The sequence below is a fragment of the Chrysochloris asiatica genome, unplaced genomic scaffold, assembly GCF_000296735.1.
Source record: "Chrysochloris asiatica unplaced genomic scaffold, ChrAsi1.0 scaffold00083, whole genome shotgun sequence".
Lineage (NCBI taxonomy): Eukaryota > Metazoa > Chordata > Mammalia > Afrosoricida > Chrysochloridae > Chrysochloris > Chrysochloris asiatica.
In genome coordinates, this window is record NW_006408601.1 from 12,930,485 (window position 1) to 12,954,102 (window position 23,618).

At 39.3% G+C, this 23,618-nt stretch overlaps 1 protein-coding gene and 1 pseudogene across 2 annotated transcripts in view; one reads left to right on the forward strand and one right to left on the reverse strand.

Annotated features, from left to right (window-relative positions):
• LOC102811523 overlaps nucleotides 1-2,433 on the reverse strand; it is a 4,575-nt pseudogene extending 2,142 nt beyond the window's left edge.
• The window catches only part of NELL1 (NEL-like 1 (chicken)), a 1,454,777-nt gene that overhangs the window by 1,294,439 nt on the left and 136,720 nt on the right, over nucleotides 1-23,618 (forward strand). The gene's annotated exons all lie outside the window — the stretch shown is intronic.

A 23,618-nucleotide genomic window follows, 5' to 3' on the forward strand; every position in this document is an offset into this window, starting at 1 on the left:
TGGTTCAAACCAACCAATGGTCAAGTGCTTATCCTAGAGCCCCACACCAGGACTCCTGATCCTAAAAAGTATAACTTATTTTTAAATGTTATCTGGGACCAATAGTTTTCAATAGTAAGACTTCAAGTTGTGTGCATTTTAATTATAATGTGAATTATCTGTATGACTTTATTTATTTATTTATTTTCCTTTTTAAAGATCTAACAATGCTTCATCATTTCCATTTTGCCTCTTCATTGGTAACTTATTATTTGGCAGTTCAGTGGTGAGCTGCTGTTAGAATATAAAGTGATAAAAGGTGAAGTGAGTTGGTTGGAATCTATGTTTCTGATATTAGCATAATTCATTCAACTCCTGATTCATGGTGACCCCATGCCCAATAGGATAGAACTACAGTGATCCATCTAAAAATCTACCACTGAACCATCATTGTCCCATATGGAATCTAACAGGACCATGGTTTGTTACATTTGAGATCTTTCTCTAGAGCCCAGGACGTACACCTGCAGTGTGTGTGTGATGAAGCCTAAGGAGTCAGGATGCCAATAGAAATAGGATGGGGACCCACCTGTAGAGAGGTTCTCTGAATATAGGTGACTATTTGTTGTCAGAAAACATGTTTGCAGTGTGCAGGAGGCAGGCTAAATTGACAAGTGAGTGAAAGTTGTCCTGAATAACATAGCCTAGCAAGCTGGTGAGCAAGCAAGCCAGATCCGAAATAGCCATCTGTCTTCAGATACTTAAGACATTTTCTGTTGGGAAATCTGGGTGGTTAAGCTCAAATTCATTCATCTAGCAGCAACAGGAGCAGACATGTCTAGTACCTGCCCACAGGGTAAGGGATCTCTATCCCAATAAAAATGGGAGCTCATATAAATTTATAGCTAAAACTACCCAAGGAAGTTTCAGAGTACAGATTTGCCATTAAAACATGTGTTTTCTTGAACAAATGCAATATTTAAGTAGACTGACCATAAGACCAAATCCCATGCATTTTCTAATATATTTTACATGAGATCTGGAAGTAAAAATAACCAGATCTTGCAAAAGGATTCAGTGGCTTTTACCTCAACAGAAATCACTGCAGCCACTATGGAGAATGACTTGGATTTTCTCCAGTTCTAGAATTCCAATATTTCAGAGGAAATCAGTCTTTCTACTAACCCTGTTCTTTCTGCATTCTCCATTGCCATATTTCTTTTACATTTGGGGCACAAGAACTTGGCCCACACAGTTTCTTTTGTCCTTCTTTTGCATTTAATTAAAGTCATTCAACTCAGAGAAATTGAAGACTGTCTGTGTGCCACACATTTTGCTAGGATTAAGAATGTGACATTAAGGAACCTGACTTCAAATTGCTCAAGAGAAAAGTACAAGCAAGTAAACCATGATGACAATGCACTGCTGTAACTCTCACAATGAATAGAAGTGTGTTCCGTGAGTGGAGGGCATTGGGTTTTGGCTCCTTGAAGTCATTTGTATTGTCAAACTATAAATATCACTAGACTTCTTAGAACAAGGTTAGATATTACTTTGTGTATTTCTAGATTGCTAGGTTTCTCCCCACTGTTTAAATAGATGAGCACACAGTGAGTCTGAATACAAACGTTACCACTGATGACACTTGTCATCCCTTTCTTAAGGTTCTTCATCAGATGGGATAATAAAGAGTAGAGCTTGATTAGTGTTTTCCAGCTTGTATCTATAAAAATAGATGGTTGTTGTTTGTTGTTGTTTGTTGCCATCGAGTTGATTCTGACCCATAGCAACCCTGTATAGGATTTCCAAGGAGCAGCTGGTGAGCTTGAACCACCGACCTTGAAGTTCAGACGACTTTGCAGTCTGACACGTAAGCCCACAGCACCACACCAGGGCTCCAAAAGTCAATGGTTGATGTTGTTATTGTTGTTGTTGTTGTTAAGTGCCGTCATGTCGATTCCGACCCATAGCGACCCTGTATAGGGTTTCCATGGGGCAGCTGGTGAATTTGAACCACCGACCTTGCAGTTTAAATGGCTTTGTGTAGTCTGGTGCATTAACCCACAGCGCCACACCAGGACTCCAAAATAAGTGGTAGCTGACACTAACTGTGTGTTTCCTCTATTATTTGTGTATGTGGTTTTCTACATGAACTCATTTAATTCTCACCACAGCCTTGTGAAATAAATGTAGTTTTCATTCCCGCTTTACAGATTGAGAAGTGCAGTAAAGATACTTGAGGACGCAACACCGAGTTCACAAAGTGGCTACAAAGTATTCTCACTTAGTGACATTCCAAATTGTCTCAAAAACATTACCTCTGACACTTGGGTCACTCTCCTGGTTAAAAGCCTCATTGACTCCTTTTGTGTAGGCTCCAAGGGTAAGGTCAGGTGTTCTTAGTGTGAATCTTATGTCCTCTGTGATGTTGTCCTGCCACTTCTTCAGTCTCATTCCCTACCTTCGTTTGCCTTAACTTGACATTTCAGCCATACATATTGGTCCCCCAATAATGTACTTCACATTACTTTGTTCTTTGCAGACTTAGTTTTAACATCATCTCATCTGGAACATTCCCCTACTATCTCCAGGCTAGTGTAGGTGCTTCTCTTGCATATTCTCCTGGCAGTCTGTGCATCCTTACTATTACAACCTAGAATACTACATTGATGTTCATTTAAATGCTTCTCCCCTGTAATTGGCACAGTGAGTTAAGCTGCTAACTGATAGGTTGGGGGTTTGAACTCACCAGCCACTCTATTGGGAGAAAGGTAAACTGTTCTTCCATAAGGATTTACAGCCTCAGAAACCGTATGAAGCTGTCCTGCTGTGTCCTGTAAGGTATCCATGAGATGGACTAGACGGTGTACTCCTCAAGGACAATGACCATGGCTTTTTGTTTTGTTTTTCCAATTTTAAATTTTATTACAAAGTTACATTATCAACAGTGTAATATGATCATATACATTTTACATACCTACACAATGAAAGATAGAAGTTATCAAGGACTTCATTCTTCTTGGATCAACTATCAACACTCATGGAAGCAGCAGTCAAGAAACCAGGTGATGTGTATTGCATTAGGCAAATCTGCTGCATGAAACCTTTTTAAAGTGTTGAAGAGCAAAGATGTCAGCTTGAGGACTAAGGTGCGCCTGATCCAAGCCATGGTATTTTCAATAACCTCATATGCATGCGAAAGCTGGACAGTGAATAAGGAAGACCATAGAAGAATTGATGCTTTTGAGTTATGGTGTTGGAGGAGAATATTGAAAGTGCCATGGGCTGCCAAAAGAACCAACAGATCTGTGTTGGAAGAAATGCAGCCAGAGTGCTCCTTAAGAGGCCAAGATGGCCAAACTTCATCTCTCCTACTTCAGACATATTATCAGGAGGGACCAGTCCCTGGAGAAGGATATCATCTTTGGTAAGGTGGAGGGTCAGAGAAAAAGAGGAAAATCCCCAACGAGATGTATTGGCCAAGTGGCAGCATTGATGGACTCAAGTGTGGCAACTGTAGTAAGGTTGGCCCAGGATTGGGCAGTGTTTCATTCTGCTGTGCATAAGGTCGCTGTGAGTCAATACCAACTCGATGGCACCTAGCAACAACAACAACAACAACAACATACAATGAAACTTAAATATGAATGAAACAATTGAAAGCCTAGAAATAAATACATACACCTCTGGCCAATTGACTTTTGACAAGTGATACCAAGACCATCGGGGGAAGAAGTGTATCTCTATCAAATGATTCTAGGACAACTGGAAATCAAAATGCAAAAGAATAAAGTTAGACTCCATTCTTCACAACCTATATCAAATTTAACATATAATAGATAATAAATATGCATTTAATGAATACATGGATAAATGCTTCCAGTGATTTTTGAACGTTACAGTGTTTCTGTAGCCTTGTTATTATGTTTTTGATTGTTTAATATTATTGTTTTAATGGAATAGATATAAAATAGTAGCATAACATTGTATAGTATATATCTATTTTTAAGTTTTTATTGTGAATTGAGTGATAATTTACATGGGAGAACATCAGCTTTACATTCATCCTATCATATTTTGTTTCATTGCAATGATTACAATCCTCTTCATGAATCATCAATAGCATTTCTTTCCATACCCTCTGGTTTTTGTTTTTGTTTTTGGGTGTACACCAAAGCACTCAGGGATATATAACCATTTAAACAACCAAAGGGTACACCCCTCAAGCCTGTCCGCTGGCCATCAGCACACAGCCCTTCTCCCTCCTTGAGCCCAGAGTCACCAGCCGTTGAATCTCTCCATGTCATCATCTCTGCCTCATCTCTGGTGTCACTGCTTATCTGGATAGGATCTCTCACTCCGCTCTTCTCCTTTGATGGTCCCAGGGTCCTTTGCTCCTGGGCTGCAAGATCATCCACTCCCCTCCTTTTGTTAAAAAATGTCTATCTTTACATTTGCAATACTTACAGTCAGTTCTGATAGCAGTTACTTACTATTGAACCACAGGAGTCTTATGCCCATCTTCTTTCACCAGCTCTATCCAGACAGGTTGGAAACCACTCATTGGAGATTCTACCTTCCCCCACATCCTCTGGAACTATGCTCCCTCTTGAAAGCTTGTAAGCCAGTCACTTCTTGCTTTGTAGCCCCCTCTCTCCATTTTGTGTAGCCTATGTCTAAGTTGCCCATCCCTGTCAACTTTGTGTATGGAGTGGGAGGGAACAGTGTCCATGTCTTATTCATCGAATATTACTAGCATCCGAAAGTCACCTGTCAAAACAGAGTATATGCTCAGGACACATTGGTTTTGTGGTCCTGATTAAGAAAGTTGTATGGTTTAGCAGTAGGAAACTTGGTGGTGCAGCAGTTAAAGTGCTTGGCTGCTAACCAAAATGTCAGTGATTGGAACCCACAAGCTGCTCCACAGGAGAAAGATGTGGCAGTCTGCTTTCATAAAGATCTCAGCCTTGGGAACCTTGTGGGCTAGTTCTACTGTATTCTATAGGGTTGCTATATGATAAGACCGTTTCTGGTTCAAGGTTGCTATAAGGTTGACAGTTTCAGGTTCTGTAGTGTCTTTAGTTACCTCCTGCTACCATAATAGAAATACCACAAGTGGGTAGCTTTAATGAGAAGAAATTGGTGTTCTCACAGTTTAGAAGTCAAGAAGTTCAAATTCAGTGCATGAGTTCTAGGAGAAAGCTCTTCCTGTCAGCTTTGCAGGAAGACCCTTGCCTCTTTAGTTCTTCCTTCTCTTCCTTAAGGATCTCCATGTGGCATCAATTGGCTTCTTTTTCCTTCCTTGGTTCTGTGCATAAGCTGCTCTGGATAGCTCAGAATTGATTGACTTCAAGTGTACCCTACACTGATACTGCTTCATTAATAGAAAAAAGAAAGCCCTAGCTCCAGATGAGATTATATACTTATGAATAGGAGTTAGAATAGACAGATTCCTGGGAGACACAACTCAAACAAACAGTTCAGGGCTCTAACTTGATCATGACAGGTCTGAGTTCAGATCCTGCACTACCACATATTACTGGGTCACCTTGGACAAAGGATTTAAACTCTTAATTTATCATTTATACAATGATAGGCATAGTAGTATCTTCACCATGAGTGTTATGAAAATTAAGCACAACAATGAATAAAAAATACTTAGCATGCTTTGTATGTACTAATCATTTATTCATTGTTATCTATCTTTATCATTATATTCAGAATAAACAAAAAGACATTTGTCTCAGACTACAGAAACCTCTAGAGAAATTTTTCCTAGAGTCATTTCCTTGCCATTTGTTAGAATCTATCATCCTTGCAGTCAAAAACTATTATTATTATTATTATTATTCACCTTGCTATTCCTCCCAGAAGGAATGGCCCCATTCCTGAATCACACTGGGCTTCACTCAAAAAAAAAAAATTTTTTTTTTTTTTGGCCTATTTTCAGTGATCTCTTTCTTTGTATGTGAGAAAAGATTATAGACTTTAAAAAGAATTCAGGAGGTTAAAGGGAAGTAGACCTGGGAATATGAGTTAAAGCAAGTCTAAGATCAAATTATCAAGCTCACCATCTCTTCAATTTGACCAGGAGAATAAAAACAACCCACTGCCATCAATTCAATCCCAACTCGTAGTGACCCTGTAAGACAGTGTAGATCTTTCACATAGTGTTTCCAAGGCTGTAATCTTTACTGAAGCAGACTGCTACATTTTCCCCCACAGTGCAGCTGGTGGGTTCAAACTGTGACCTTTAGATTAGCAGACAAGTGCTTAACAACTTGTCACTGGGTCCTTGAATATTCACAGTCCAAAGAGATATCTTTCCTATCTAGTGAGCTTGAAATGTTGATAAATAGGTATTGGAAGCATGGTGCTTCCCTTAAATTAGATGTTGTTGTTAAGTGCCATCAAGTTGGTTCCGATTTACAGCAACCCTCTATAGGGTTTCCAAGGAGTAGCTGGTGTGTTTGTATCACTGACCTTGTGGTTCAAATCAACCATGTACCCCAGTGCTTATCCTGCATTGCCTTAAAACACTGAAAATAATTTAAAAAATAAAGTGGATGTGATGTAGAAATTGAATTATAATGTTGTTGTTGTTATTAGGTGCCATTGAGTTGGTATTGACTCATAGTGACCTTATGCACAGCAGAATGAAATATCGACCAATCTTTGGCCAACCTCACTACTGTTGCCACACTTGAGTCCATCGATGCTGCCACTTGGCCAATCCATCTCGTTGGATGCCTTTCTCTTTTTTTCTGACCCTCCACCTTACCAAACATGATATCCTTCTCCAGCGACTGGTCCCTCCTGACAATATGTCTGAAGTATGAGAGATGAAGTTTGGCCATCTTGACCTCCAAGAAGCACTCTGACTGCACTTCTTCCAAAATGGATCTATTGGTTCTTTTGGGAGCCCATGGCACTTTCAATATTCTCCTCCAACACCATAACTCAAAGGCATCAATTCTTCTAGCTAACATTTATTGTGATAAGCATTTCACACTGTGATAAGCATTTTACCACTGGACCAATAAACAACACCCATACAAATGGAGAAAAGACTGAAATTGTCAAAGATTTCATTTTGCTCAGATCCACCATGAACACTCATGGAAGTAGCAGTCTAGAAATCAAACGACATATTGCATTAAGAAAATCTGCTGCACAAGACCTCTTTGAAGTGCTGGAGAGGAAAGCTGTTAATTTTAGGACTAAGGTGCACCTGATCCAAGCCCCATGGTATTTTCAGTAACTTCGTGTGCATGTGAAAGTTAGACAGTGAATAAGGAAAATTGAAGAAGAATTGATGCATTTGAGTTATGGCGATAGAGAATAATATTAAAATTACTATAGACTGCCAAAATAACAAAGAAATCTGTTGTTATTTTGTTGAAGAAGTGCAGTCAGAGTGCTCCTTGGAAGCCTGGATGGCCAGACTTTGTCTCATATACTTTGGACATATTGTCAGGAGGGACCAGTCCCTGGAGAAGGATATCATGTTTGGTTAAGTGGAGGTTTGGAGAAAAATAGGAAGACCCCAAAAAAGATGGATTAGAATGATGGTGGCAACAATGTGCTCAGGCATATCAACAATTGTGAGGTTGACCCAAACCGGGCAGTGTTTTGTTCTGTTGTGCATAGGGTCACTATGAGTCAGTGCTGACTCGATGGCACCTAACATCATTACATTCCGTTAATCCCATAATTCAGTGAGGAGGGCACCATCATTATTCCATTATAGAAATGAAAAGAACTGAGACTTGGAGGGTGTGGTGCCTTAAATTTACTTGATATGACTTTTCTATCCAAAGTCCTCTTAATTCCCACCAAGTGATTGTGTAGGACCATGAAAATATATAGGACTCTATGGCTGGGATTGATTATTTTGTCCTCCAGCTATGTTTAAAATGAGCCATCTCAGAAGCAGATACAGAAGGTCCCAGGATCATCAAGAAGCAAAAGCATGAGACATCAAGAGGTGACAGAAGAGACAACAACAGAACTAACAGCAGAGGTGGTGACATGAAGAGACAGAATGGCTTCCACCTCTAGGCCTCTGAATGGAGTAAAGCTGAGTGCCTACAGGCAGGAGATGGCTTACAGAATGTGCCCCTGAGGCATTCACAGCATGGCTAAAAGAGCTTTGTGTCACTTGCCCTAGCAGGGCAGAGGGACCACATGGCTGAGAGACTGAAGACAAGAGTGAGAAGTACCTGCAGTGTGACAGACAAGAAGCGTTCCTGTCTGGAGACCTCCTGTGTTAACAGCTGGTTTTGATCCTGAACTGGACCCTGTTCACTTCTCTAACCCCATAATTGTGAGTATTGTTATGGGTTCTATGTGGTCATTGCAATGGATTCTCAAACCCAGATGTGATACAGACAGTGCTGTGGGAGGAATGGTTAGTGTCAGAATAGTGTAAGGAAGCTTGTAGAGTGGAAGCATGTCTGACCTTTGCTTCATAAGAATCAACACTGGGTGATTTTCAGTTTTATTTTCTTTCCCCCTTGTGAAGCCAGGGGAAGTCAGACATGGTCTCCTCATACTTTTAGCAGAGGGTTTCATATTATGTCCAAGGTCAGTAACTATTAAGTGACAGATTTGAAACTTAAAACCAGGCCTGTGTGATTTCAAATTTAAAATTGTCTTCATATCACTGAACCAACTCATACTCATACAGACATGTAACTATGTAAACACACATGTGCATACACATGCCAAAAGCCCATAGATTTAAGTTCTTAGTTGAGTAGTAAATAGAACTTTAATTGGACCATAAAGTGTTAAATTTCTTGCTTCAGATTAAATGCCCATGTTGACTTTGGTCAATAAAGGAAAAGAAACAAGATTTAAAACATTTATTTTAGCCTGTTTCCAGAGACTACAGAGTAGAATTGAGTTCAATTTCAGGAATGACTTTTGCATTAGAGTCAATGGGGACCAAGACTGACATTACTTTTGTCCTGATGGCCCTTGAGCTCTGGAAGCTCCCAGAAGCAAGACACAAGGTTCACTGTCGGATTTTTTTTTTAAACTTTCTCTGCCCAGCTGTGGCTCACTGCTCAGCTAACACTTCAATCTCTGGAAAAATTCAATTCACTTTCTTCCCTCATCAGCAAAACCCATTCAGCCTCCAGCTCAGTTCACCATGATTTTGATTGTGCTTCCAGATACCTGAGCCACTGGCCTCTTATCAAGTACAACTTGCTTTCCCTTAACCTAAATTGTTGAACTTTAAAGGTTTGGAGCATTACAACATTATTTTAACTCATGCCACTAAGCACATTACTCTTGCGATTGTTATTGAGTCATAAATCACTCCTTGACCTTTACTACTGTCAGGTTTGCAGTTAACTATTGAGAGCATATTCTGAGATGCTTGTTAGAAAATAAAGCCTTCCTTTACTTGTTACATGCCTTGTTATCTTATTGTACTGAGAGAAAGCGAAGGATCAGTGTAATATCAGTGTAATATATGAATCAAATATTGGTACAAAAACTCAAGGAGCAGTTGCTAGGGGGCATAATGACAAAGTTTTTGTTTTCTTGCGCTGCCTGTGGAATCTATGTTATTGATACTTGCCATGATTACCAGAGGGTTCAGGAAGAAAGAGTCAAATAGGAAATGCCCCGAATAATTCCCCAATTCGCTCTCTCATCTATCCTTCCCTTTCCCACCCTCCTTTTTTTCTTCCATTGATATCATCCATGTAATTTCCACTTATTGGATACCTACTATAGGAAGGCACTATGCAAAGCTCTTAGATATCGAGAATGGAGTCGTAAAGATTAATCAGATTTAGTCTCAGCCTAAGGTTATGTTTATAATAATGGTGTAGGCATGATATACAGGGAACGGGTAATTAACATGCAAGCTGGGAAGTGCTCAGTGCTATGAAAATGAAAGGATGAAGGTAAACCTATGGAAATTTTGAGTAGTTATTTTTCAGTTCTTTCAGGTGGGGAATCAAGGAAACTTCATGGCTGTGGCAGTATTTGAATGGCACCCAGAAAATGATAGGAGTGTTACAGGGTAGGGGCAGCATTCCAGGTGCGGATATGCAGAGGGAGGCATGGAAAAATGAGAAATGGAATTGTTCCTTCACTTCCTATATCACTTCTTTATTCTCTGGACCTCTGGACCAATGGTCCTTGAATGCTAACCTTCTAAGATCTTTTGTCTATATCAAACTTATCTAGCATGTGTTGTTTTTTCAGTGGTTTCCTAGATGACCAACTAACTGATGAATAAATTCCTTTCTGCACACCAAAATAAAAATGTCCTATCCTGTTATCCCTCTTCACATCTGTCAGTTTGTTGCACTGTGGTGACTTGTGTGTTGCTATGATGCTAGAAGTTTTGCCACTGGTATTTTAAATACTTTCCAGGGAACTCATCGTGGACAGATTTCAACAGAGCTTTCAGACAAAGACAGACTAGGGAGAAGGAGATTTGGATCACTTCTGAAAGGTTGTTGTTATTGTTGTTAAGTGCTGCAAGTTGGTTCCTACTCAGAGTGACTCTGTATAGGGTCCCACGGAGTGGCTAGTGGGTTTGACTCATTGACCTTGTGGTTATCAGTCCAGTTCTTATCCTTCAGGGCCACACCAGGACTCAGAAAAGTTAGCCATTGAAAATTTTTTAAATAGCAACAGGACACTGACTGATACAGTGTCTGAAGATGAGTGCCTTAGGTTAGAAGGCACGCGATGTATGACTGTGGAGGAATTGCCTAATGACAGTAGAGTTGATCATAATGACATGGATGGAGCAAAGCTGTAGAGAACTTCATGTGCTGATGGGGCACAACTCAAAATGAGAAGAAAATAACTGGAAAAAATCTTTAATAATCAGAACATTGAATGTACCGACTATGAAACTAAGAATGTTGGAACTCATTAAAACTGAATTTGAATGCATACAGATTAATATCCTAGGCATTCGTGAACTGAAATGAACTAGTCTTGGCCATGCTGAAACAAATAATCATACAGTTTATTAAAGCCAGGAACAACAAACTCAAAAAGAATGGCAGAGCCTGTATAGTCAAAAAGAACATTTCAAGCTCTCTCTTGAAGAACAGTGCTGCTATGATAAGATAATATCAATGCACCTTGAAGGAGAACTGTAAATATAACAATTATTCAAATTTACACACAACCACTAATGTCAGTAATGAAGAAATTGAAGAATTCTACCAACTTCTTCATGTGAAAAAGATGAGACTTTCTGCTCCTTTAAAAAGTTACAGCCTCTGAAATCCTATTTAGGGTCACATGACTTGGAAACGACTTGACAGTATTTAACAAGAACAACAAACAACATCTTTGGTCTGCAGTTGACCGAATAATGCAATCAAGATGCACAGATAATTACTGGTGATTGATAATTATTGGTGATTGGGATGTGAAAGTTGAAAACAAGATGGAAGAATCAGTAATTGGATAGTATGGCCTTGGTGACAGAAATGATGTTGGAGTTGGCATGATTTTAGAAAGACCAATGACTTAATCATTGCAAATATCATATTTCAACAATATAAGCAGTGACTACATACATGGACCTTTCAAAATGGAATAAACAGGATTCAAATTGATTACTTCTGTGGGACAAGACAATGGATAGGTTTAATATCATCCAACAAAACAAGGCCAAGGGCTGAATGTGGAACAGTCTATCAACGCTTATATGAAATTTCAGGCTGGAGCTGAAGAAAATTCAAACAAGTCAAGAGCAAAATTAGGACCTTCAGTATAGTCCACCTGAATTTAGGGACCATCTTAAGAACAGATTTGATGCAGTAAACACTAGTGATTGAACACAAGAACATCAAGAATATCATGCAGGAAGAAAGCAAAAGGTCATTCAAAAGACAGAAAAGAATGAAAAGACCAAAATGGATGTCAGAAGGGACCCTGAAACTTAATCTTTACTGTTATTGTTAAGTGCTGTCAAGTCAGCTCTGACTCTTAGTGACCCTGTATAAGGTTTCCAAGTAGTGACTGGTGAGTTTGAACAGCCGACTTTGTGGTCCAGTGCTTTATCTCACAGCACAAAACCAGGACTGAGATAAACTAAAAGCAAATGGAAGAAATGAGGTAAAAGACTTGAACAAAAAATTTCAAAGGGCGGCTCAAGAAGAAGTCAAGTGATAATGAAATGTGCAAAGACCTGGATTTAGAAAATTAGAAGAGAACACACTCGGCATTTATCAAGCTGTAAAAACTGAAGGAAAAAAACCAAAACCAAAACACAACAATTCTAGGATTGAAATATTGGAGGTCAAAATAGTGAATGATACAGAAAGCATAAAAAAAAAAAAAAATGGAAGCAGTACAAAGAGACATTGTACTAAAAAGATATGGCTGATGTTCAACCATTTCAAGATGGAGAATATGATCAAGAATCAATGGTACTTAAGTAAGAAGTTCAGGCTATACATAAGATATTGGCAAAAAACAAGGATCCCAGAATTTGAGAAATACAAATAGAAATCTTTCAACAAACTGATGCAGCACTGAAGGAAGACACTCATACATCAATGCCAAGAAATATGGAAGACATCTACCTGACCATCCAATTGGAAGAAAAATGATAGCAGTTTGAGGACTGAGGTGCATCTGACTCAGTCCATGGTGGTTTTTTTTCCCTCACATCCATATGAAACTTGGACAGTGAATAAGGCAGATCGTAGAATAATCAATGAATTTAAGTTACAGTGTTGGAAAAGAATATTAAAAGTACCATGAACTGCCAGAAGAATAAACACATCTATGTTGGAAATAGTACTGCTAGAACACTTCTTAGATGCAAGGATGGTGAACATGTCTCAGACTTCGGACATGTTGTTCAGATGGATAAGTTACCATTCTTGGTAAAGTGGAGTTGGAGGGTCAGATAAAAAAAAGGAAGTCCTTCAGCGAGAATGATTGACACAGAAGCAGCATCATTGGGCTCAAACGTTGCAACAATTGTGTGGGGATGGCATAGAATTGGGCAGTGTTTAGTTCTCGTGCACAGGATTGTTATGAATCTGAACTGACTCATTGACATCTAACAAGAAACTCATCCATTTAAAGTTATTTACTTAGATTTTAACAAGCAAATTTCTGTGGCAGTTTCCTTCAGTTTTACATAGTTAGTCACTGACTAGAAGGTAGACACCTGTTAACATTGTTGTTGTTAAGTGCTGTCAAGTCAATTCTGACCCATAGCGACCCTGTATAGGGTTTCCGAGGAGCAGCTGGTGAGCTTGAACCACCGACCTTGCGGTATCAAACAGCTTTGCAGTCTAGCGCATTAACCCACAGTGATAGAAAAAGCAGTTTAAGAAAAGGAAGAAAAAAAAATCAGATAATAAAACATTTCTTAGGGAAAAGTGAGAAAATATACAATTAGATTTTTAAAAAATAATAAAAAGAGTAGATTGTCATGGTACTGTCCCTGTTTTGATTTTGGAGGAGAAAGGGTTGATTTTCCACACTGCCCTCATTCAAGCATTGACTGCCTCCATTTTTAACTCAGCATCCTTTTGTCAAGCCTTATTAGAGCAAGAAAATGGCCAGAGCTGTTTAGTGTGGGCAAGATATTGTGAATGCAGCCTCTTCAATATTCTTTGACAGCCAAATCATTTTAGGATAATATAGGCTTTCAGGAGGGACCTTGTAATGTATCAGAATCAAACTAATCTTAGAAATCCAAGAATCCTTTCTAATAAATCTGTATTAAAAGGGACAAAATCCTTCTTAATAGTTGCACAGATCTCCATATTACAAAAGCTTCATTGTTCAAAATGTCCAGATATTCTAAGAGGATGTTCTTATTCACCATAAAAAACTAAATATGAAGGAACATTATTTCTTACATTATGTTGTTTGCCATTTGCTATTTGTAAAATCTTTGTATTGTTCAAATCTGTCTACTCACTTACCATCCCACTCACACAAAAATGTACACTCCATAGGGCCTTTGTGTTTTTGTATACTCTGTCCTCTGCCACCATCCTTGCTATATAAATTGCTTTAACACATTTTCTTCATTGATCTAGCAACGTTATTCCATCCTTGTTGAAGTTTTGGTGCTTGTATCTTCTGCTTGGAGCGTTCATCCCCCAGGGTGTCTTTCCCTTCATTCTGGTCTTTATTTAGAAGGACATTCTTGGACCACCTAGTCTAATATAAATGTCCTGATACCTCTGATCTTATGGATCCCTGGTAATATCATGGGTTTCGTGTTGAGCTGCTAACTGTAAGGCCAGCTGTTCAAATCTACTAGTCACTCCGAGGGAGAAAGATGAGGCTTTCTGCTCCCATGTGGATTAATAACCTTAGTAACCCTATATAGCGTTGTTATGAATTGGAACCGATTCTACAACACACCGCCTCCACCATTGATCTTAGCTTTTTCTCCACAAAATATTTTGTTTTATCCAATTAATATCACTTGATATTATTTATTAAGCGACCCTATGCACAACAGACCAAAACACTGCCCAGTCCTATTCCATCCTTACAATTGTTACTGTGCTTGAGCCATTGTTACAGCCAGTGTATTACTCTAGCTTATTGGGGTCTTGAGCTTTTTTGCTGACCTTTCTACATTACCAGATATGATGTCTTTTTCCAGGCGCTAGTCCCTATTGACAACGTTTCTAAAATATGTGAATCAAAGTCTTGCTCTCCTTGCTTCTTAGGTCCATTCTAGCTGTGCTTATCCTAAGACAGACACATTTAATAAGTATTTATTAGCTTGAAGATAAGTACTATCACCCCTGAACCTTGGTGTGATGCTATAGGATTAAGCACTGGACTCCTAGCCACACTAAGAATAAGATTGGCAATTCAAGCCCACTAGCTGCTTTCAGAAATCCTGTACCGAATCAATATGAGTCAGAAGTGGTTCAAGGGCATGCCACAAGAACATCATTTTCACCCCTAGTCTCTGGGTTATGCAGACAGTTAGCAGTCAGCTATAAACCAACAGCCTGGTAGTTTGAAGCCAACAGAAGCCCCTTGGAAGAAAATCCTGGCAATCTACTTCTAAAAGATCATAGCCCGTTGAAAACCAAATGGAGCATAGTTCTACTTTGGAACACATGGGGTCACCATAAATAGGCAGTGACTAAATGGAGACAGTTTGATTTGGGTTTTTATTATTTTCCTTATTTCACAGAGTAGCACATTAGGGTCAGTAGAGATTGAGGAATTTACTCAAAATTATGAGGCTAGTAGCTGGCACAGCTGGGAATGAAATAAATCTTTAAAGCCCCTGATCCTTTTTCTTCACCAAAATGCCTTTAAAGAGCATGCTGTAGTAAATGTGTCCCTTATGATGTGGAGACTTTGACAGAAGTGGTATCTTTCTCCTACAATGCCTGTTTTATCAATGGGTTTTTCCTTTTCTCACTTCCCGTTTCAATAAAATGTAATCTGGGTAATGATCTTCTGTAGAATAATTGCAGAGCCTACTACACACAGGGATCACTAATTAATGCACAGAGTATATTAACTTTAGCTGATACAAATAATAATAGTAATGATTCCTCCCCCTCCACATTCTTCTTCCTCTCTCCCTTCTTTGGAATGAGTCTTCTCCCTCTCCATTTTTCACCCTATCTTCCCTGACCCCCCCTTTGAATATTTGACAAAATTTTTTTTGAGATCTTTTATTTCCATTCACTGTATATCAGAGCTGGAAGACATCTAACAGAGAGACCCAGAGTGGAAAGTCTTTCTTTCAATGTCATGTGAGATCTCCTTAGTGGATCTCTGCAATTACTCTGATCTGTCTAGTAGCTTTGCACTCCGTATGTGAGAAAAACAAAAGAACAAAAGTTAAATCTACAATCTATTTTATTGCTTATTTCTTTTCCCCTTTGCCACGTGTTAACATTTGCCATAACTCAACTTCCTAGAAATCTCTTTTGTTTATGTTATCTGTGCTTTTTTAATTATGTTGATACATGGCAGAGCCATATCTCAGTGTTGTTTTAATTGGAACAATAGATGTCTTAAGTTGTACCCTGCTGGGAAAATTTTAATTATGATACACAAGTCCCCAGATAGAATGGTTCTCTGGTAAATTGCATTGTTGTTCATAACTATCCATACCCTTCCCGCCTCTCTTAAAGGATTATGTATCCACACTCTTTGCTACATAACTTGCAGAATCTCCCAGCAGGCACAGTTGCAATGACAGTGATGTTGGCATGCTTGGGCCAATGGGAACGGCATGTACATAGGGTTACTCACTCAACCTGAGGCCTAAAATGTGAAGATGTGTGTAATGGATTCATAGTGTACCTGGAGCAGAGCTTCAGCTGACTTGAAGGTTTTATCTAGTACACATAAAAACAAATATTTTCGTTTTTTGTTTGTTTTTGTTGTGAATGATGGTTATCTATGCCATTGGAAAAAAAAAAGAGTTTTTTTTTTTTTGTGTGTGTGTGTAGCTTTTGTTGTTGTTAGCATAGTAAAATCTGTGTAATTGAAGTGTAAAGAAAGAAAAACAAAGAATCATGGAATATGAAAGTTGAAGGAACATGAAAGGTTATTGTCTCTTGGTTGCTATCCAATGTGAGGATTACTCTATAATACCAGGCCAAATAGCCACTGATTAAAATTCTTTACTTATAAGAAACTATTTTTTCCATTGGACTTTTCTTAACTTTTCAATGTTGTTGGTAAGTGCTGTCAAGTTGGTTCTGACTCATGGTGACTTTTGGTAGGGCTTCCAAGGAGCAGTTGGTGAGTTGGGACTGCCATCCTTGAAGTTCAAATCGACCTTCTGGCCCAGTGCTTATTCTGTAGTGCCAAACTTGGACATCTGACTTTTTGATTGTTGTTTTCATTGCTAAGTGCTGTCAAGTCGGTTCCGACACAGAGTGACCCCTGTATAGGGTCTCTGAGGAGCAGCTGGTGAGCTTGAACTGCCAAACTTGCCATTCAAAACTAACCTTGAAGTCTAGTGCATTATCCTACAGCACCTTATAAAATGTTGTTGTATCCATGATCTTCTTTGAGATGTACCTAAATAATAATTACTTACACTTCATCTTGAATTAAAGGCTTTCTTTTTACTTAAATAAATGTACTTAACAAGGATACTTCTTATTACTGCTGGCAATGGTGGAAACCCTGACCAATTATCATAAACCAGTGGTCATCCTGTAACAAACATACTGTAATAACTGGACAAGATGATTAATTCTCGCCATGTTCTAATGATTCCTAAGGCTATGAGCATTCCACTCTTTTTATTAACAAGAATTAATAACAAATGTTAGAGATCTGAGATCTGGTCCTTGCTATCAGAAAATGGAAAGAGAAATCAGTAGGTGTTGAGTTACTTACTCATTGTGTGAGTTAGGAGTGTTTAATCAGTGCCCGTGCATTTGGGGGCATCCAGAGAAGACTTTCGAAAATAGCCTGGATGGAGCATGTGAAGCAATACTATTCACAAGGATGATTTTCATCTGTGATAATATATACCGAGGTCATGGGTACTGACTTTGGTGAAAAGAGAGTAACATTCTAACTGGTGTTCTACAATGTCACCAGCATGTCTCTCCCAGTACTTAAATGTGTCTTCACTTGCCTAAATATCTGTAAGTCATTTGATTTCTCCTAGTAGGCTGTGATTTTGGAAGTTCTCCCCCAGCCTTCCACTGCTAGCCAGTTTCCTCATTTTCAAGTTCCCTTTCCCTCACAAATAAGTAAGCAGAACTCTCCAGTATGTATTTGAACAGTTCTCGTGTCCAAAAACATCTTTATTTTATGAGATAAAACAATCCATTATCATTTTTGTTTCTGTTCACCAGATTTAATCAGGGCATTATAGGAGACTTGTTGTTCTCAATTGATATTCAGGTTTTGACCCATAGCAATCCTGTATAGGGTTTCCAAGAAGCAACTGGTAAGCTTGAATGGCCGAACTTGTGGTTCAAACTGACTTTGCAGTCCAGCCATTAACCCATAGTGCCACGCCAGGACTCCATAGGAGACTGGGGAGGTCACCAAAAGATTAATGCTTAATTTACACAAGAGTGCCTACAGACTTTCTCTTTCTGAAGTATTCTGTGTATTCCTGAAGCTTTTACTTTTAGCTTTGGAAACAGACAAGCTTTAAGATAGCCTAAGCTAAAGGGTTTATTTTGCCTTAATCATTCCATTACCAGGATGAGAATCAAGGCTGCTGTTCCTCCTTATTGCCCTCTTGTTCTCATTCAGGTAGACATGCATATCAGTCAAGTGAGAAATTGTAGAAACAGAACCTGGTCAAACAGGATCTGGAGTGAGTGAGGGCATTTTTACTGGGTAGAACTGGCTGTCACAAAACCGGGCAGACTTTTTTGTAAGTGAGGCTATTAGGCTGTCCATTTGACTTGACATTGTCAGCCACAGATGCACTAAATTGTCACACTTCTCTAACAAAAACTCTGGGGCAGTAATTCCTTCTTTAAGCTAAAAGAGCTCTCAGACCTTTCTGGCTGCCAGGAAATTTACCAGACTGCTCTGTAATGAATGCTTGATGGAGGCTCCTCCGTGAGCACAATGGCAGAGATAACTCTTCTCACTTGCAAGAATGGGATCCTTAGTACACATACATCTCCTCACTATCACTAAAGAAAGAAGACAAATAAAAAACAAACCCACTCCAAAACAGTGGCTGAGAAGTTAGCTCTAAGTCATCGAGACTACATGTGTGTCAGAGTAAATCTATGCTCCATAGGGTTTTCAAAGGCTAATTTCTAAGAGTAGATCACACTAGACCTTTCTTGCAAGTTGCTTCTAGGTAGACTCAAACTATCCATCTTTTGGTTAGCTGCTGACTGCTTAACCATTTGCATCACTCAAAATCAATATCTCAGGGGAGGGAGAAAGAAGTCGTGCAACTAACTGTAAGCCTCACCTCATTCCTCAATAAAATGGAAATTCACAATGCCTTCCTTCAAAGGCCATTAGTAAATATTCAGTAAGATAATGTGTGGGAGTCCCACATAATACTTCCTAGTACCTGATGTGGTGCTACAGCGTAATTTACTGGACTTCCGGGTCAGTGTGAACCTCAAGGTCAGCAGTTCAAACCTACCAGCCGCTCCTTGGAAACCTTATACAGGATTGCTATGAGTCAGAACCTACTCGATGACACTTAACAACAACATATTAAGTGCCCAGTAAATGGTGTTTAGGACTCCTGATGTAGCTCTATAGGATCAGCACTAGACTGTGAACCACAAAATTGGCAGTTCAAACCCACCAGTCACTCCTTGGAAACCCTATACAGGGTCACTTTGAGTTAGAACCAACTCAATGACACTTAACAGCAACAACAAATAATATGTCAATCTGAAATCAGACTGTACTAAAGATGAAATCATGTTCCTCTAACCTGAATATCTCCACAGGTAAAGTCCTGTTTCAAACATCCTAAAGGGCATGCCCACAAAGACAGCTTCATAAAGGACTTATGCACATTATTAATCATTTCTATTCATACAAAATTTAATGACTGTTGAAGAGAGCTCTGAAAAGTGTAGAGAAAATGATGAAAGGTACATGAGGTCATTCCTTGGAGAAAAAGGTTAGAGGAGCTGGGTGCTTTAATCTGGGCAGGTGAAGATTGCAGCATGACTTAATCATGGTGTTCAGGTGTGATTGATGTTAGTAACTGGAAGAGTAATGAAAGGGTTGCATTAAAGTGGAACACATCCTTATTCTCCCTATCCTGCTAGATACTTCCTAAGAGCACAAGCAGGTGAAACTGATTCCCAGTGCTAACAATAGATCTTGAGGTAAGAGTCAAGGAGAACAACCCCCCAACCTCCCTCCACTATTCTTCCCTCCCTCCAAGCCTCTGTCTGTACTTTAAAGAGTCGGTGTCTACATGGCTGGTGTCTGTACATTTCTGAGAATGCTGTGCCCCAGGGTTTTAGACAATTTCACTATGTTTGCCTATAGACTATGATCTTGCCTATTTCTCAAGGATAGACCTCCAGTACTTAGACCATGGTGAATATGAGATATGTAGTTCTGGTATAGTGCTGTAGGATAAGCAATGGACTGCTAATCACAATGCCTGATTCAAACCCACCAGCTACTCCTCAGAAATCCTATACAGGATCTCTCTGAGTTAGAGCCAGTTCAATGGCACTTAATGCAAACAAACAGAACAGCTTTTTATATCTAAAATATACAATAGTTCAAAGGAGCTCTGGTAGCATAGTGATTACGAATCGGGCTGCAAACCTTAAGGTCAGCGGTTCGAAACTACCAGCCGCTCCGCAGGAGAAAGATGAGGCTTTCTACTCCCATAAAGATTTTCACCCTCGGAAACACTGTACAGGGTCGCTAGGGGTCGGAACCGACTCGACGGCACTTAACAACAACAACAACATACAGTAGTTCAGATGGCACTGCTGAGATCTGTAAGGATGCCATGTTGCCTTAGGTATCATGGTTGGAGACAGGATACAAAACAAAACAAAAACTATTGCTATGGAGTCACTTCTGATTCATGGAGACTCCTGTGTTCAATAGGGTTTTTACTAGCTGATTTTTCAGAAGATCTGGGCTTTCTTCTGAGGAACCTCTGGTTGAACATCAAACCAAAGGTGTTAACTACTTGCATCACCCAGGAGGGAAGAATAGACTTTGCTTATGGTTTCTGATTCTGATTGGAATTAGAACCAGGCTTGAATTCAAACTCTCCCACTTATTAGCTGGGTTAACTTGGGAATGTTGCTAATCTTCCCTGTGTTTTCTGTACTACTTAGGGTTCATTTGTACAGTTAATAGAAACCTGCTTTGGTTAATGTGGCACTGTAGGATAAGCACTGAACTGCTTATCACAAAATTGGCAGTTCAAACCCACCAGCTGTTCCTTGAGGTTCAATGCATTGATAATTTTAATATTCTTCTCCAACACCATAACTCAAATGAGTTAATTCTTCTAAGGTCTTCCTTATTCATTGTGCAACTTTAATATATATATGAGACTATTGAAAATTACATGGCTTGGATTGTTGTTGTTGTTAAGTGCCTTCAAGTTGGTTCCGACCCATAGCGACCCTGTACAGGGTTTCCGAGGGTGTAAATCTTTACGGGAGTAGAAAGCCTCATCTTTCTCCCGCGGAGCGGCTGGTAGTTTCGAACAGCTGACCTTAAGGTTCACAGCCCAATTCGTAACCAATACGCTACCAGAGCTCCTTATGGCTTGGATAGTTCGTAGGATTAACAGAGAGGTGAAGAACCAAGCTCTAGCTAAAAACCAAGTAGACAAGGTAGAGGAGTAACTGCATAGGGTGCTGCCCAGTCGACAGCCACCAGACACTGGCTGCTTTGCAGGACTTTGGGCTCATGGCAGCAGTGAGTCGTCTCCAACGGTGCCCATGCTTTATGCTGCTCCTTGAAAGCTCTGGGTAGGAGCATCTGCCTAGCTGTTCTTAAGTTAAATGTGTATCCTCCAGATGTCAGTTTTGATTCAGGGAATATCTGCCTCCCACAACAGTCTAAGAGTCATGGTATGGTTGTGTAGGATAAGCACTGGAATGATAAACCCACGTTTGCTGCTTGAAATCCACCAGCCACTTCTCAGAAACCCTGTACAGGGTCATTATGAGTCAGATTTGATTTAGTCACTCTCAACAGCAACAATAGGCTTCTAGGATAACCTAGTTCCTACTTATCATAGAATTTCCACCAAATAGGAAGGGTATTTGGATGCTCGTCAGTTGGAATGATAAATGTGCCTTGCATATCACTCTCATGTTTTGCAAAATTATCCCTAGGGTTGTTGTGCATGACATACACTAACACTTGACAGATGTGAGCTTTTAAACAATAACTAGGTGTGTGGTGCTGTGGGTTAATGTGCCAGACTGCAAAGTTGTTTGAACTACAAGGTTGGTGGTTCAAGCTCACCAGTCGCTCCTTGAAAACTCTATACAAGATTGCTAGGGATCAGAACCAACTCAAGGGCACTTAACAACAACAGCAAAGGCAGTGGTAGTAGGAGTTTGTAAGTGATGGTAGGAACTGGATGGCTTCTATTTTTCACTAGATTGTGAACTCTTCAAAATGAGTCTCTCACTTGCCAATGCTGCTGTATATCAAATTCTCAAGGGGAACTTTTTATTGCTCCTTTAAAAAAAAAAAATCAAGTGTGTATGTATGTATGAAACGCTGAGTGGTGTATTCAACTGCTAATGAAAAGTTTGGCATTTCAAACCTATCCAGAGGTCTCCAAAGGAAGACCTGGCAATCTGCTTCTGAAAGGTTACAGCCTTGAACACCCAATGAAACAGTTCTACTCCACACACATAGGGGCACCATGAGTCAGAATTGGCTTGGCAACATCCGGTTTTTGTATGGGACGTGTGTATATGAACACATATGCTGATTAAACTTTCTTTTGCTATACCATCCTGTAACTGTATTTCTCATGTTGTGTAGCTGTTAACCATTGTTTACTTCCAAATCTTTCGTTACTGTTAATGGAAGCTCAGATTCCCTAAGCAACTCTCAAAATTCTTTCCTTGTTTGGTTTTGCAATGTTTGATTATGATATGCTGGTGATTTTTCTTTGGAATGTATCCTCTTTGAGGTTCATTCAGCTTCTTGTATGCTTTTTCCCTCATCTTTATGATGTTTGAGAAGTTTTCTTCCAACAACTCTTCAACAATTTTCCCTGTGTTTTTTTATTGTCTCCTCTTATTCTGGAATTCCAGTCATCCATAATTTATTCCTCTTCATGGTGTCCCACAGAACTCTTATATGTTCTTAGGATTTTTTACTTAAGTGTTTCCTGATTGTTCATCTATCTTATTTGTATTCAAGAGATTAATCTTCAAGTTTATTAATTTGGGCTTCCATTGCTTCAAATCTGCTTCATTGCCCTTCCAGTGTATTGTCTGTTTCTGAAATCTTATATTAATCTTATGGATTTCTAATTGCAGGTTTTGTGTTGTTTCAAAGTTTGTATTAATTTTCCTTCTTTGTCTTTGTAGTGTTTCCTGAATTCTTCTGAAGTTTTTCTGTGTTCTCCTTGTTTTCTTCTTTCTATCAATCCTTTGAAGGTACCTAAATATAATTTTCTTAAATTATTTTTCAGTTCATCCCATTACCTTTTCTTCCTCAAAAATTGTTTCTGGATCTGCTGCTTGGTTATTTGTGTGAGTCATCCTCTCTTGTTTCTTTGTGTGACCCCAAATTGTTTGTTGTCTGCAGGTCATTTTGGTGTTGTCATATTTGTATTTAATTGATGATTCTATGTTGATGTGCTCTCATCAAATGTCTCCGGTGGGTGTAGTTGGAGAATGGAAGTATGTACACTATTCTCTGTTCGCTGTTCATGCATCTCAGTTTAGTATAAGTTTGAATGATGTTGGCTACTTCTGTTGATCGTGCGGTATAGGAGCTGGTATTGGTTCTTTCCCAGTGGGTGGAGCTGCAGAGAGTATGGTTGTGGGTGGGCTCTATAGGCACAGTTGCTACCTCCTGTCTGATGGAAAAGAGAGGGGAAAAACCCTCACCCATAAAAGAAAACAAAACTGAATAAGCAAGCAAGTAAGAGTGAAAGGGGAAAACAAAGGAGTGAAAAACAAATAAAAACAGGCAGTCACCACAGTAAA